The sequence below is a fragment of the Sebastes umbrosus genome, chromosome 14 (genome assembly GCF_015220745.1).
Source record: "Sebastes umbrosus isolate fSebUmb1 chromosome 14, fSebUmb1.pri, whole genome shotgun sequence".
In the NCBI taxonomy this organism is placed as follows: Eukaryota; Metazoa; Chordata; class Actinopteri; order Perciformes; family Sebastidae; genus Sebastes; species Sebastes umbrosus.
Window position 1 is genome coordinate 10,882,107 of NC_051282.1, and position 12,345 is coordinate 10,894,451.

The window sequence follows — 12,345 nt, forward strand, 5'->3', positions numbered from 1 at the left end:
TGGCCATGACAGTTTTTCAAGTTTGGAGCGTTATTTAACCTCCTTGGCGACAAGCTAGTATGACATGGTTGGTACCAATGGATTCCTTAGGTTGTCTAGTTTCTAAATCTGAAACTGAGCCCGCTACAACCTCCCTTTGCGGTAATGCGTTAAATAAATGAGTTGCATTAAAAAAAATTGAGTTAACGTGTTATTATCGTGTTAACTTTGACATTCCTAATTGTAATCAAACCTAAAGAATGAGACCTTCCACGACTTTCTGGGTTTCCTCTATCAGCCTGTAGACTGTTTTTAATATGAAGAATGCAGGCCTTTTTTTCTGGGAAAATCCAACGGTCGTGACGTCATGCACGCTCTCTTCAGCTAGTGACTTGTCCAAAATGTAATGAAACGTCCTCACTGAAATGAAAAGAAAGATCAGAATGAAGATGTAGCACTTCTGTTTGTTTTGAAGCTTCAATTCACCTTTATCAAAGAAAAGAAATACTATGACATTTTATGTTCGCATGATTTCATCATGACTTTGCAGTGAGATTCCTCTGGATGAACAGAAGAACAAATGTCCAAGCTGAGAGGCTATGATGCAGATTCTTTGACAAACAGAAATCAATTTGCTACCCGAAAAATGAATACCTCCTGACAGGTTGGAAAATTGATTGAAAAATGATTGAGGGATGAGATTAGGCTGCAACTAAGAATTATTTTCTTTGTCGATTAATTGATTCGTTTTTTGGTCTATAAAATAACAGAAAAAAGTGAAAAATGTCGATCAGTGATCCCGAAATGACGCTCTCAAATGTCTTGTTTCAACTCAAAGATATTTAGTTTACTGTCATAGAGGAGTAAAGAAACAATAAAATATTCACATTTAAGAAGCTGGAATCAGAGAATTTTTTTTTTTCTTAAAAAGGACTCAAACCGATTAATCAATTATCAAAATAGTTGGCAATTAATTTAATAATCGACAGTTGTCAATCCCTTAATTGTTGCACCTCTAGATGAGATAAAAGAGAAAAAGGAGCAGGGTGTACGTAAAAACAGGGGAGCGAAGAGGAGATGTGAAGGGAGGGAGAACAGATATGTTGAGAACAGACATGAGAAATGGAGGGATCATCTTCGTTGTAAATCTGGGAGGGCAAGCAGCTCTTGTTGACAACAGCTGCAAAGTATCAGACGCTGTCTGATGAGCGTGTGAATGTGAGGGAGAGGATTAACTATGGACAATCATGCGATTGATCACGATTAAACATTTTAATCGATTGACAGCCCTATTCTGAACTTGTATTTTAATCCTTATTGTGCATTTAAGTTATGGTAGGATTGCAGAGAAGTGACAGAGAGATGTAACAGAGATAAAAACAGGCCAAAACATGAAGCTCATGGGTATGAAAGGAGGAAAGAGAAGGAGGTGGAGAGGAAGGAGAGCTAGTCAAACAGGATGAGAAGTCTCCGAGACAGAAAAAGTTTTTCTTCACAGGAAATGACTTTCTCACAAATCAGAGGGCCAGCCAAGAAGCTTTGACACTTTTCAGACGCTGAAACTCCTTTAGTATTCAACAGCTCACTATCATTACTGTCACTCAGACCAAATGGGTTCATCCAGTGAAAACACATTAGGTATGAATTAGTGTAAATGGGATTCCACTTCACCCAGAGCATCTCTCTTCATGGGGGGTGTCAGTCAGTCGGGATGTATTTTTTTCGGTTTTGTGAATCTGGCTCCAGCTCTCATAAAACCCAGATGTGCATTTGGAGAACATTGTTTGGGAGGTGGGACTGTTGAGTTGGAGTGGGGGGAGAGTGGTGTGATGAGGTTGATATATGGAGGGTTGTACATGAAAGAAGTGGACCCCTGTGTCTTTGTTTGGACTGCGCTCCTGTTTCCGTGGTTTTTGACCAGCCAGGAAGCTGAGTGTTGTCCCAGAGACAATAGAGCATTGTAACATCAGTCCTCAGTGCTTTCTAGGCTACAATAATAAAAACAAGCATGAACACACAGACACATACTGAAACACTGAACAGTGACTGTTCACCTTTGTTTTTAGAAACCTAGTTTTTGGTATCTCAACAGCCCTGCACCGTGGTTATTCCTTGTTGACTATTTCTCAGGGAAATGAAATGAAGGAAACTAAGAACACCACACCAAAATCTATCCACTGAGTATCAAATACTCACCATCTGTATCAAGGCAAAACATCCAGAGAAGCGTTTCAAATCATGCAACATAATCCACTTCAGTGCAGTACCTGTGAGGGTTTCCGGACAATATTTGTCATTGTTTTGCGTCGTTAATTGATTTCCAATAATAAATACACACATTTGCATAAAGTAGCATATTTGCCCTCTCTTATGTTGATAAGAGTATTAAATACTTGACAAATCTCCCTTTAAGGTACATTTTGAACAGATAAAAAATGTGTGATTAATCGTGGTTAATTACGGACAATCATGCGATTAATCGTGATTAAATATTCTAATGGATTGACAGCCCTAGTTTATGGTGATATTATTCAGTATCATGTCAGCAGAGTCCTATGCAGTGATCATGTATGATATATGAAGCAGTGAATTGAGAAGCTGGGAGAATTCAGTAATTTTGGCAGAGTCACAGGGACTCAGCAAGGGTTAATCCATCTTCCCTTTACGTTTGCCTGATGATGTCTGGGGGAGCTGGTGAGCATTGAAACCAGCCATTGTACTTCCAGACGTACTGTATTCATCATGGTTAGAGCATGCACACAGATGCTGATAGAGCTGAACATGGAAACAGAGGCCAAATAATGTCAGGGGGAAACTAAATGGCTTCCTGTAATTCTCACATCTCTAAGTTCCTGTAATATAAACTACTATTGTTAAAGGGGAACACCACCTAAATTAAGAACTCTAATATGTTATTTCCATGGAAAAATTCAATCGATATATTTGTGAACATGAGCTACTCTCTCTCAAAGCCAGAAACAAGAGAAGTAAGTCTCAAACTTGTGATGTCATAAGGTATAAAGTCTGGGGCTGCTCCATAAACAATGAATTGGAGGCTGATTCTGTTGATCCACAGAATGTTTGTTTTCTTTGTTATACCTAAATGAGCTTTATTCTGTTGTAGTGTTGTCAGTTGTGAAACAGAAAATGTCCCCATATACTCAGAACATTCCCCCGGTTGCTCTCAGTGTCACCTATAACATCTCTCCCTATTCATTGTCTATGGAGCAGCTCCACATTTTATACCCTACGACATCACAAATTTGAGTTTTAAGAGAGAGTTGTTCATGTTTACTAATATTTTTTGGACATTCCTAGACCATAGGAATAACATGTATGAAATTTGAAAATGGTCGTAGTTCCCCTTTAATATCTGTGTCTGTTGGATGACGATAAAAATATTCTGTTTGTGTAGACACAATCATTGTTGTGTAGAGCTTGAAATAGAGTTTTACCACACAGCCACTCTCTTACTTCATTGTTATCATCCCCAAGAGGACTGGTGTTTGTTTTGTTGATGCCAGTTGAAAAGGGAAAGCAACCAGGGGAATGTGAACCAGCAGAAGGTGAGGCACGTGACAAACACGCGACCCTTTACTGAAAACAGTGACCCCTGGACTTCGTATCCAAGTTTCTCCATTTAGACATCATACAAAAGTACAAATACAAGCAGGATCATTACATCCACGGTGCTGAAATATACACACATACAGTATATACTCAGGCAGACTTGTGAACTGTTGGTGCCCAAAGTGTTGTGCTTACTGTGACTGCTTTATTACTATATGTAACCCTGTTCCTGCTCCGAGGCAACTTTTAGCATGTGGTTGGCAATAGTTGCATTTTTATAACTGTTTGTGTATCTGGAAATTGATGTGCGGTGGTTGGTAAAGCTGTCTATGTCTGCAGTTCAAATGTGTGGTGGAGCTCAGATTTAGACAGCTATGTAACACCCTGTAATTCAGATTCAAACCTCACTGCTCTGGAAGGAGAGAGTGACAGGAAGGGGAGCCGGCAGGGGCGTCAGTTTTCACTGGCACCACAATGTCATGCAAGGAAAAGACGTATAAAGAGTCGATCAACAGGCCATTTGTACGTCATACTATGGGTGTCGTAGTGTGGGACAACAGGGGTGTTTAACCGCAAGTTAGAGCACGGACCAATCAGCGTCCTGTGAGGAGCTACTGGCAGCTACTACGAGGCTAGGTGTGTGTGACGCCACACAGAGAGGCGACAGTAGGTTAAAAACAATGGCGGCTCCTGAGACGTTAGCGTAGCTGCAGTAACATCAGTTATATCAGAACTGGAGAGTATTTCTTCATTGAAAGAAGAGCAAAAAACGTCACTGAAGGCTTTTCTCGATGGAAAAGATGTTGTTGCTCTTCTCCTGACTGGCTTCGGCAAGAGTTTGATTGACAGATGGTTCATCCAATCACCTGCCAAGTATTTTTTGAAAGAGCTTTTCTAAACAGTTTCCAATGACGGCTTCTCAGACGGTTCTGTGTAACAAAGCATCTGGCGGGTCAGGGTAGAATGGTTGAAAATGGAAAACAGAAAAAAGTGATTGTATTATTTAGTCAAAGCCCTGGACCAAGAGATGATATAAAGTGATTTAAAAACTTGTGTTCAGTTGCTCCTTGATGGTGGCGAGCGCCCAGGCCCAGCTGCTCCACATTCGTCCAGATGAGGTTCTGTGAAGTCTGATTTATATCAAGATGGATCAACCACATCGCCTCCATATGAGGTTTCTTTGTCAGGGAAAATCAAAACTCTTCCTGCATGGCTTCGAAAAATATTTCACACAGAAGCAGGTCACGAAAAATGAATCTTTTAATTAAAGTTTTTCAAGTTCTTTCGGTGGCCTCTGGTTTAAATGTTCCCACTCATTGTTTGTCCAAGCTTCTTGTTTGCTTCAATAAGAATTCCTTCCTTTACTCTGACGCTCTGGTGGTACTGATGTTGACTCCATATTAAACAGGAAATTGCATGGTATTACTCAGGATATTTACAAGATCTCATTAAGCTACTGCATAGTTGCAGAGCTGAGAATGAGAGGACATATTATAACTGCATGGACCACAAGTGGCTTTTTTGGTCAAGGCAAATTTATCAGCACAGCACAGCACCCTTAAAAACATATCTTCCTCTTTACAAGTGGAGAATGGAGAGAAACACGTATGCCAGATATTCATTTCTCACTTATGATCTCAATTGTGTCACAAAGCATCAAGGGTATCTCGAGTACCACCAGCCTGATCAATAGTGAAAGCTGCTGTCACAGTGTCCCACCTACAAAGGAAGCATTAATCACATGTCAAGATTTAAATCTGTCTCAATTACTCATGCTCCCATCCCTCTCTCTCTCTCTCTCTCTCTCTCGCTCTCTCTCTCTCTCTCTCTCTGCCTCTGTTTTCCAAAAAAAAGACACATTCTTCACTGACACAAAGGGGCGATTCTGTGCTGCCGCCAGGCTTGAGTCATAGACGGAGCCTTTGGGGGTCAGCTGCTGGGTGAAGAGCTGGGCCTGTTGTGTGCCGGGTGAGACCAGAGTGGAACAAACATAGAAATAAAACCCACAGACAGTGGTGCTGTTTATAGTTATAGATATTTAAATCAGTTCTGATGTCTGATTCGATCCTGTGCTGCAACCTGTTGCATGTTGGGAAGCCAGCACTCTGTCTAACATGCTTCACATGGATAATCACACAGAAAGCAAACTAAAAAAACTTGCTTATTCAACAGAGTGCAGCAGCGATGGTTATCAGTCCCACTCAGTTCCTGTTGCCTTGAAGCTGCAAACTGCTGCATCGAAGCTGTCCTCTAGTGTTGCTCAAGACAAATCATTCAGCTACGTCTCCATGGTCAGCCGGTTCGAGTTTCTGTCTCATACAACAGCCGTGTCTTATCATTTCAAAGACACTGAACCAACAGGTGCTCATTCACCCAAAAAAGCAACTTAAAGAGCTACAAATTAAAGTGTACAGTACACTGAAAGGAATTCTGCACGGCTTTCTGTGTGGCTGAACTGTCACGATATCACACATTCCAGCATGAGCAAACTGTGGGGTCCAGTGCTGCCGTCAATGGCTCCTCTGTGTCGCCGTCACCTCAGAGACAACAGGAATGCTCATCCACTGCAGCCCTCCCTCCATCTCTCCCTCCCCACACCAAAGGCCTGGACTGGGCTGCTGGAGGATGGATTGGTCTGTCAGAGGAAGAGACAGAGAGTAAATGACAAATAGTGAGGGAGAAGAAATTAAAGAAGAGCAAAGAGAAGATCAAGTGGGCAAGAGGGAGCGGTAAAAGAAGTACAGAAAGAAGACAGAGAGGAGGTGTGAGTTTGTGAGTCATAACTAAAAAGAGAGGCAATCAATGACGATACAGCACAAGATAAGATCAAAACACAATGAGGAAATAGAGTTATTTATATACCCATCTCTATTTCCTGTCTGTACATTCTCACATTTAAAATGAAATACCTGATAAACAGATAAAAGTTAAAAAATCATATAAAAATAAAAATAAACAAATAAATATTTTGAAAAATATATGACTAAATATATACAGAAATAAAATAACAGATACATGTGAAAATAAATGAAAATGCTTATAATTATTCTTTTATATTTTATTATTTATTTAGTTATCTATATTTCGATATTTATTTATTCTTCTATTTTTTTCTCCTTATATTTCCACATTTTTTATTTACTTATTATTTTATTTAATTCTCCTTATATTTCCAATTTTTTTTTATTTACTTATGTATTAATTTATTTATTCCTCATTATATTTCCACATGTATTTATTTACTTATATTTTATTTTATTTAATCCTCTTTATATTTCCACATTTTTTATTTATTTATATATTCTTTAATTTATTCCTTATTATATTTCCACATTTATTTATTTACATATATATTCTTTAATTTATTCCTTATTATATTTCCACATTTATTTATTTACTTATATATTCTTTAATTTATTCCTTATTATATTTCCACATTTATTAATTTACATATATATTCTTTAATTTATTCCTTATTATATTTCCACATTTATTTATTTACTTATATATTCTTTAATTTATTCCTCATTATATTTCCACATTTGTTTATTTACTTATATATTCTTTAATTTATTCCTTATTATATTTCCACATTTATTTATTTACTTATATATTCTTTTATTTATTCCTTATTATATTTCCACATTTATTTATTTACTTATATATTCTTTAATTTATTCCTTATTATATTTCCACATTTATTTATTTATTTACTTATATTCTTTTATTCATTCCTCTGTATATTTCCACATTTATTTGCTTATTCTTTTACAGTTTTATTCTTCATTATGGCACTCCTATGACTCAATAATCTCCCTGCATACGGCTAAGATAAAATACAGTCAACACTGCAAAATGAATATTGTAGGTCTTTGTGATATGTATACAACTACAGATCCTTCAGTGAGAGTATGAAATGAAATGATGTCATCAATGCTCAAGTGTGGCCAAGGTCAGATGCAAAGTCTGTATTTATTTCTGTACAAGCATCTAGTCTATTCAGAGGACGTTTATAGAGAGAGCATCCTCACCTACACACTTCCTGTAGTGTATGAGCGCATAATATCTCTGTCTACATTAACCCACACTGTCTCTCAACAGCAGTACTGAGACCCCAAACAGGAGGCCTATTAATTCAGGGCAGGCCCAGAGACATTTCCTGTCCACAGGCCAAGAAAAAGACACATTCTTCTGCCGGGCACCCCGTATTATTTCCTGTCTGCCTTCACACTGTAACTGCAAGACACATATCACACCCTCCACCAGGTCCCGCAAGAGTTGGCCAGCTGCCTCAGAAGAGGAGGAGAGGTTACTCTCCAAAATGATATACATCCACTTCATTTAAAATTTTTTATAAACATTTGTGTCTATTTTGATAAACATATGATTTACTGTATATTATATACCTCTACATCATTTGAATTGTGATACAAAGTCACTTTTTCTTCTCATTTAATAACCCTCATCCGACCGACCGGGCTCCTCACAGACCCCATAGGTCTACTTTTTGTCATATCTCACAGGTGCTTTCTATTATTGCAATTTTCATGCCTTTGTCAATCAGTTTGTTCCTAATGACTTCATATCATTGTTTTCTGTTTTAATTAGAGCTTTTTGAAAAGACCAATGTATTCAGGACCCCAGTCAAAAACATCCAATTGCAGCCAGTTAAAATATTCAAAATAGAATAGATAGATTAAATGTTTGCCATGGGTCCTAATTTAATGTATCACACAGTATCACTCACTATCACTGTCAGTCACTGTGAAGGAGAAAGACACAGATGCAGCAGATACACATTTCCTCATATTCTCTGTCTATTTTAATTTTACACAATGTGCAAATGAACTGTAACATTCCTTAAATAACAATAATCTGTTTTTTTTTACTTCAGATAACATTAATTACATAACTAATAATGTTTTTGAGATTTTTTAAAGCCTGAAAACAGACCCATGAGGAGGGGCAGAAGTCTAGTTTTCTCTCAGAACACTTGAATTACAATATGCTGAAAGGTTATTATGCAATTTTTGCTCAATAATGCCAAAGACGTTCTGCCTACTGAAGCTTTAATTTGCATAATGCTTTTTTTGGCAACACTTGCCTCTGCTTGTTTTAAACTTTACGTCACTTCCTGGTTTCATTTCCAAGCTAAACCCATTATTAACTGCTGTGGAGTTATCTGGTAGTATAAGCTACACCTGATCAAACAGTATGAGTCAGCTTTTCCCACTTCTTTAATACTCAAGTACAGTCATTATGTGGGACGTGCTAGAGACAACAACCTGCGATAGGGGCAGCACAACTATAGGCCTATAAGCATTATTTATTTATTTGTTTTAAAAAGTGAGGATGAAACTCTGTGTCATTGTGTTTATCGGATCAGTCAGGTTTCCCCCTGCCTTCCCTGGTGACTAACCTCCTCCAGGGCACAAAGCACTACAACACAAAGCTGTGTCTCCTACAGCTTTACAAGGTGAGAAGCTCTTCTGTGAGTGACTACTACTGAGTGACTCACAGTGTTAATGAGTCATATTCTCTTTAAGTTGTATTTCTGTGACAAGACTTCATGACAAAATTCACAATTTAAGAAACAGCACTGAGAATATCAACAGTATCACTGCTATAAAGTTGTGCTTACAGGGACAGCTTTGAGTGGACACATTGGTTGAAGCACCATCTAGTGCGTAAAGGCTATACTACACTGTTGAGAATTTCCCAGTAAAATAACAGTAAAGAACTGGCAGCAGGGTTGCCTTTATGTTACTGTAAAATTAACATTATTATACTGTCACTGAAATTTCCAGCTTTGTACTGTTAATGAAAAATACAGTTTGAACTGGTTGTTTTTTTTATTAATTTCACAGTATTTTACAGTTAATTTACTGTTTAAAGATACATTATATAGCTGTTTTTCACCTTTCTTTTACCTTATCTTACTGATTTGTATTAATGTACTATTTAGGTTGTATTTTTTACATACATTTTAATAAACATTATTTTTTGCCTAGATGAATAGACTTAGCAGGTTACAGACTTAGGGATAGTCACACTGAATACAATCAAAGGATTTGATGCGTGTGTGCGTAAAGTTGGTTTGGAGCGCCCGCAGCACGGCGCGCTCTGCTCCTCTGTTAACCTGCTGTAGTACCGCAGGTAACCGGATCGGCTTGTGCGTGCGCAAATGTTGGTTTGAGGGAAAGGACAACGCATTTGGGCTTTACAGGGTAAGTTAAGAAAGAAAACGTAAACAGAAAACTGTTCTCCGCCTTTTCATTTTGAAAGAGCAACAATGAGTCATGATCATTGGTCGTTGACCAGAACTGTTACTTCATCATTCTCTCAGTCAATCCGGCCGACCAGTCCTGAGACTAACCAGGCTCTCTCTCTCCAGAGGAGGTCTGAACCTGGTCCCCGCGGCTCCAGGCCTGAGAAGGGCTGATAGTCCTCATGTAGCTCAGAGGAGAGCCGGTCCGAGCCTCTACTCCAGACTGACTCATTGTCAGAAAGGAGCTGTCCTCTAGGCTGACCTTCAGTGACCTTCAGTCAGCCTAGAGGAGAGGTTCCGGCCGGATCTGCTCCGAACAACCTAGCTTTCCAGCCAATCCCTTACACGGGTTCCCCCTTTAGAAAAAGCTGATAGTCAGGTAGCTCAGAGGAGAGCCGGTCCGAGCCTCTACTCCGAACTGACCCCGTTGTCAGAAAGGAGCTGTCCTCTAGGCTGACCTTCAGTCAATGACCTTCCAGTCAGTGACCTTCCAGTCAGCCTACAGCAGAGGTTCCGGCCGGATCTGCTCCGGACAACCTAGCTTTTCAGCAATCTCCTAGGTAGGAAATTTGAGCCTGATCGCAGCGCGGGTTCTATAAGTAAACTTTTCGAGCGAGGACTGTGACATCAGTCATGACGTCTGTGTTGTCATGACGTCAGTCATGACATCACAGACGATGATCTCCAATCAACCAATCAATGGGCTAAATGCGATAGTTTATTCAACGTCAGCATAAACATTATTTAATGATATCATGAATAGCTCTGAACCAGATTCAGGGTTATTAAATGACCGTATTCAGATGATGAAATATAGTCATTTAAATGCTGTTGAAACAACAGTCATACTGGATGTAACCTGGACATTTCATAAAAACTTGTTGTGTGGAATCAGGTTGGAGCGTCATAGCCTTTCAACATTGTACGTAGTAATGTGCAGAAATTGTCAGGAAATAACAGATGAGCAAAATCAATACAATGACAAGTTGTAGTATTGGAATAACCTGTAATTACTATTGGGTAATTATAGAGTCAAATCAAAACATAAACTCTTTATGACTTTATGACAGCTGCTAAATCAGGCCATGTGGCAGACGGATGCTTTGGATAACAATATAATCAAATAATCAAAAACGAGTGTAAGGTGATCCACATCTATGCAGAAAACATTCAAGTATTGATACAATTCTGCATGAGTCAAGCTTTACCTATATAACACTTTTTGTAATAACGTTACACATCTGGCAAAGTGTGCTGGCAAAAAGCAGAGATATCATACATGCTGTTATTACTCATATCTTGGGTGGGGAAGTTCTGTGCTCTTGTGCTGCCTGTTCTGGGAGGCCGTTGACGTCACACACACACACACACACACACACACACACACACACACACACACATATATATATATATATATATATATATATATATATATATATATATACCAGCTTCAGATCTCCTATGGAGAGAGAGCTTGGTTAGACACAGTACTGGTCGGCCGACGTGAGTGAGTGAATGATTGACTGAGTTAATGTGACATACTCAAGTTTTTCTTTTCCTATCAGGAGTATGGATAACGTACACTGTTAAGAATTTCCCAGTAAAATAACAGTAAAGAACTGGCAGCAGGGTTGCCTTTATGTTACTGTAAAATTAACATTATTATACTGTCGCTGAAATTTACAGCTTTGTACTGTTAATGAAAAATACAGTTTGAACTGGTTGTTTTTTTATTAATTTCACAGTATTTTACAGTTAATTTACTGTTTAAAGATACATTATATAACCCTTTTTCACCTTTCTTTTACATTATCTTACTGATTTGTTTTAATGCACTATTTAGGTTGTATTTTTTACATACATTTTAATAAACATTGTTTTTTCCTAGATGAATAGACTTAGCAGGTTACAGACATAGGAATAGTCACACTAAATACAATTAAAGGCACTTGTTAGGAAAAAGGCTATAATAGACTTGTTGACACATTTCCCCAAAATGTCTGTCTATATCTGGCTACAAGCACAGAATGCAAACCAGAACAACATGTGAGTGAAGAACAATAAAGCTAATTCACTGATTTTACAATCATGTACAATGTACAAGCCTCACATGTGCAGATCAGGTCCCAGAATTAAACAAATACTGCATGAAACTGTTACTGATGATACTTTAGACAGTTGATCAGAAGTAAAGTGATGTTTTTTTAAGAATGCATTATAGTTCAGTTAAAAAACGGCCTATGAGCGTAATTTAACAGGTTTTCTTTTGTATTAACAGTAAAGCACTGTTTTTAGCAATAACAAGTTAATACTGATGAAATCCTGCTGTAAATTAACACCAATTGTTTACAGTGTACACAAATGTTATACATAGATGGCTTTCCATCGAACCTTTTCTGACCAGTAATAGGTGTTGATCCGCTGTGATGTGGTATTAAGTGGGAGTTTTCCCCCCACTGTTCTTGGCTGCTGATTGGCTGGTGGTGGTTGACCGAGGGTGGAGGAGCTGAGTGTGCCAAGGTGTGCGT